Genomic DNA, 5,950 nt, shown 5'->3' with positions numbered 1-5,950 from the left:
AAGAATACTTCAAAGTTGATTTGGCAAACACAGCCTAAGTTGGCTATATTTAGTCCTCACATGAATGAGAATGTCATTAGTAGTGGTCGTTTCAAATAAGTAGCATGTGAGTCTGTCTACACTTATTGTGATTCGCGGTATACCACAGCCACACATTTCAGTAGCATTGGTGCAAAAACGATACATTTCTCAGTGGAAGCTTCTACATGGACTGTTGGGATCAGAGCTCCAACCCATACAGGCATACTTTTACTTTTAAATTGATCCTGCAAGATAATCAAGCAAAACACTGGATTAACACCTAGACAATGTTTGAGCTCTGTACTAAATAATTTTAAAGCTAGTAGATGGAGTGAGCTGATGAGGAAGACTACGAACAAGTCATGTTCTTCACCTTGGTCAAACTGCTGATGGTCATACAAGTTAACAAGAAGTTAAGCCTGTTCTCATTAAATCGGCTTAAAAGAAATAGAATAATAAAACAAATTAGTAAATCTTGTTTTCTTAATAAACATTGTATCATCTCTGCACAGCTTTGTTACTGGCATTAATAGAATACCTTAAATAATAACCTGTCACAGTGAAACGGATTCACATTCTATATCTATTCACATCTATAATTGATGCCATAGCTGTTTGACACTATTGCTTGAATGACTACAACTTATGTGACTTCACAAACTACAAACACTACTAACATAATAGGTATTAAAATACCTTGAGTGATATGAGCACTAAGACTTAGAGTTGCTCTCATGAATGATAGTATCATTCACTCTAGCCACGGTACTGGAATCTGTACATTAACACCCCTGCAAAGGATAGAATACTTGTCTATACTAAAGGAACTTCATAACTATAAATTTAATCCTACTGTAATCATTCAACATTGTATATTTTCTTTTAAACTAACTTTCATATCTGGTCTACTCTAACCTCTTCTGTATTCACTTTATGCTATACTTATTGCTAACAGTTAAATTACCATAGGAGCTCTAATTAATTTTTTTTTACTTGCAATGCTAGTGATAGAACCAAAGGCTGATATATACATCAAACAGGAGAAACATAATGGAAACTGTAAACAATTTTATGTAATAACACTGCCATGCTCCTATACAGTCAAATGGACACTCAAAAGGACGTGATTTTCCTGAATGTTTATTTCAGAAAGTTAGAATTGGATGACTGCAAACAATAAAACTAATAGTATATTAATATATAATAATATACAGTTGGTTATTCTTTTTCCTATTCTACCACAGCTAACTGACTGAAAGTCAGTTTTAGTAACTACTACTAACAGAAGACCCTCACCAATAAGTGAAGATATATAGGAAAATCCATAATAGATCTAAAAACGATCAAAGATAAAATGATGACAAAAAAATACAGGGACATCTTAGTTGGTATAAGAAACAGGATGATTATGAAAGCAAAGCCAACAATCATGTACAGGCCATGGAAGCCTGTGGCTGTGATGAGTGTTGACTTCTCCTTTATCTGAGGTTGTAAAAAGTGCTTTGTAAAACCCTGAGGTTTGCAGCAGTTGTAACCGCCTGAAGAGACTGCAGTAAAAAGTGTTTCTAGAATATCCTGACCATTTCCATCTACTAGGCCATGGTGAGCTCAAGTAATACATACTCCAGAGGACAGAAGACAGACATGTTGGGAAGTGGGAATGACTTCTACTGCACATAGGGAGAAAGGGAATGTTGCTACTCAGCCTAGTACAAGTGTAGAAGCAACAGCTCAGTGATTAAACCTTTAAAGACTTGATAAATATGAGAACGACTGGTAGGAATAAACCTTCAGAAGTGCCTTCTCAGACCTCCCATCATAAGCACAAGCATAATAGAAACACTGAGTTTTCATGGTCTCACACAAAATTAGACTCACTTATGACTTTGCTTTGAGAGGAGTTCAACTATTCATTGTTAAAGAGAAATGATCCTTTCTTCTCTGAAGATTTGTTAATCATTCAGTTGGGTGTGGTGAATAAAATACTTAAGGATCTAATAGATAAAAATGCAATAGGCAAAGCACATAGATTTTTTTGCTCCCTTCCTCAAAGGATGGAATATTTTGTATTTGCACTGATTTTATGTCTTGAATTCATGTACAAGTATATATTGATATTTTTAGTTGAAATACAATAGGACTAAAAATGTTGATATAATACTAATAAATCATGTTGGTATGTGTGGTTGTCACATAGGATCCACAGAAGATTTAAATTCACAGTTGTCAACGTAAAGGATTAATGCTATTTAGCTTCTTCATGAATCTATACCATGCATGAAGAGCTTTTCTCAAAATATTTCACTGAGGGAACTACAAGGATGATAGGCATAACACTATGCTTCAACTCATGGATTTCTAAGCATTGCTCACAATGCAAATCTGATTTTCAACATTAGGGTTCTTTCAGTGTCCTTCAACAGCATTTGTTTCTCTGTATACAGAAGAAAAAAACTCATGAGTATCAAACTTGTTCACATAAAACGAGTGTATGAATTGTTATCTTCCCAACCCAGGGATCAAACCCACATCACTTCCATCTCCTGCACTGGTAGGCAGATTATTTGCCAACTGTGCCACCTAGGAATCAATATACATTTCAATAACCACAGCCATCAGCTTCTCCTGTTCATGACCGGGGTAGAAGAAAGAACATTGGAAGAAGTACTTGTAAGCGTTATTATTTAGTCAAGGAACTGTTATACTGCGTACTCCAGTTATTACTGGGACAAGTCAGTTCCTCCAATGATGATGGGTATAACTGAAAAATTATTACAAATTCATGGGATGTGATGTCTACATGATAAATGTGTTCCTCTTATGCTACTGCTTCAGGTATGCCTACTTCAGCATGAAGGACCTCACTTAAAGGAATGCCTGCTATTCCACCTCAAGCAACATATAGTGAAGTGCAGATCATTGTCCTTTCTTGAAAATAATCAGCAGTTTGTCAACCTATGTGACATGCCAGAGCAACCCTTGGGATGGAACTCTAAAAACAGGTTAGGCTCTCTTTTTGCCAAGCCCTGTGATAAAATACAAATCAAAAAAAGAAAAATAACATCAATTTTGTCAGGACTTCCTCACCTTTTCTTTCTGCATGGCAGGAAGCAGACATTGAGGCCAGATGACTGCAGGATTTAATTGTGAACTAACATTGGGTGCGGTGGAAGCTCATCACTCTAGTAAGAATGTGGCTCAATTAAACTGTTTGACTTTCATTCACTTCATGTACACAGAGTTCTATAATCCTTCGTTAAGGAATTAAGTTAAGTTATACTTCCTTACACCTTCACAATCTCTTGGTTTACACTAATGTAAATTCCTAGTCCAGCACTTATACGATGAGTGTTACAGGTAGGAATAGTGCATAAATGATGATGAGCAATGACAGGAAGTTTATTTATTCTGTTTGAATTCTCGATTTTTTATCTAATCAATCAGTGAAATATACTTACAGATGTAAATATTTTATTGGTATGTATAAATACACATTGAGTAGTGCTATGATAACTCATAGTGTTGGCACAATAATTATCATGGCTATTATGGCTTTTTCATATATTCCTTTTGAGATTCTGTTCCATTATACACTATCATAAGATATTCAATACAGTTTCCTAAACTGTACAGTAGGTCCTTGTGGTTTCTTTCATATATAGTACTATGTATTTGTTAATAATTCAAACAAAAACTGGTACACAAATATTCATAGTGACATTATTCACAATAGCCCAAAGGTGGAACCCATTCAAGTGTCCATCGGTGGGTGACTGAATATGCAACACAGGATATATGCAGAAGCTTGAACACTATTCTACCATATAAACTAAAATGGTGCTGCCACTGTGCAAGACATTACAGTAATTACTCCAAAACTAACACATGGAATAAATGTATATTTCCATTCTAATTCATGCTATGTACCCAAAAGGTTTGGGAAAGGGGGCTGAAAAAATTCATATTTCTGCAGTCATACTCACAACAGCATGATTCACACTGGCCAAGAAACAGAAGCAATCTAAGTGTCCATGGCAGCCAATTCCATAAACAAACTGTGGTATACACACAATGGAATATGATTCAGCCCTTAAAAGTCGGTAATTCTGACAATCCTACAATGTGGACGAACCTTATGGTCATCATATTAAGTGAAATAAACCAGACCAACAAAGGACAAACGTTCTGTGATTCCACTAGTATGAGATATCCAAACAAGTCAAATCCAAAGCCAGAAAAAGCAAAAAGTGATCCCCAGGAACTGAAGAGAATTCATGTTTCATGGACCCCACTCAGTATTCCTTAGGGAAACTGACTTCCCATGACATCCCCAAAACCAATTATACAAATAATTGGAAGCCATATCCAATCAAATGAATGTAGACATAAGTTTACAATTTACACCAACCTCACTCAAACTTCTCAACAGACAAAAGGCAAAACTGTATCTATGGTGCCTCTGCTTTGCTTAAAACTGTATCTACAGTACCTCAGTTTTGCTTATGAAATTTAACAACAACAACAAAAAACACTAAAGTCTATCCAAAAAAAGATATAAAACATATAACATGAACTTTAAAAAATTCGAAATTTAAACTGTGAAAAACCTTATTCACAAAACTTAAACACAAGCCACAGAAAAATATATTTACAAAATACATATCTGATAAAGGATTGTACTCCAACTATACCAAAAAATCTGGAACAGACAACCTCATTAAAATTTATAAATCTGAACACCTGGCCAAAGAAAATATACAGATAGCAAATAAGCATATGAAAAATACTCAAAATCGTATATCATTAGGAAATTGCAAATTAAAACAACAGTGAAGTAGCATGCACATCTATTAGATCCAGTAAACTCAGAAAGGGGGCGGGGCTTCTCTGGTGGCTCATTGGTAAAGAATCTGCCTGACAATGCAAGAGACTCAAGTTCCATCCCTTACCCAGGAACATCCCACATGCCACAGAGAAACACAGCTGGATTTTTCCACAGCTAAGCAAGGCTCACCTGTGGACTGAACACTACACATCTAGTACTGAGTAAACAGCTTTGAGAAAGTGTCCAGACAAAAACTATCACACAATTACACACAACAGCTCTACTTGTAACAGCTAAAAACTTTCAAATATCAGGATGTCTTCGGTAGATGACTGTGTAAACAAATTGGGATACATCCAAAGTGAAGGGGAGCAAATGCTACCCCAAACTATACCGCTTCAGCATGAGAATTAGTTGGACCTAATTAACTTTTTTTTTAAAGGACACATGATCATCTCTGAAACCCAAGTTCAAGATGGCTCTTCTGTGAGTCACATTTACCAGAGAAATCTCATTTCAAAGGAATCCTCTGTATATACCAGATAGAAGGATGACAGTCTTGTGAAACTTTTTTTTTAATCAATAGGGAAAGCTAAGACCTAAATCTGTACAACAACCATACCCTTCCTTTCCTTTGGTTTTATTTTTTTTAATACTTATTTGTTCTTTTTATTTGTCTGCGCCAGGTTGACCTTCGTTGAGGCAAGCCAGATATTTAGCTACAGCATGCAAACTCTTAGTTCTGGCATGGGAGATCTAGTTCTCTGATCAGAGATTGAACCTGGGCCTCCTTCTCTGGGAGTGTCCAGTCTTAGCCACTGGACCACCAGGAAGCCCCTGTTTTGTTTTTAGATGAAGATGCTATCTAAAGTGATATCTTGGGCCATTTCACTCACTGACTCAGTTTCCTGAGTTTCACCAAAGCGCACACAAGGTACACATTATTAAACTGGTTTGCAAAACAAGTAAAGGTTCTCTGCTACAACATTGTACCTACAAATATCTAAATGGTAAATAGCATGTTATTTATTTTTAAACACTATGGGGGAAAAAACAATGCAGGATTCATTGTTCATTCATTCACCTCTTACAACATGAATAAAC

The sequence above is a fragment of the Cervus elaphus genome, chromosome 25, assembly GCF_910594005.1.
Source record: "Cervus elaphus chromosome 25, mCerEla1.1, whole genome shotgun sequence".
NCBI lineage: Eukaryota > Metazoa > Chordata > Mammalia > Artiodactyla > Cervidae > Cervus > Cervus elaphus.
This window is presented reverse-complemented; position numbering follows the sequence as displayed.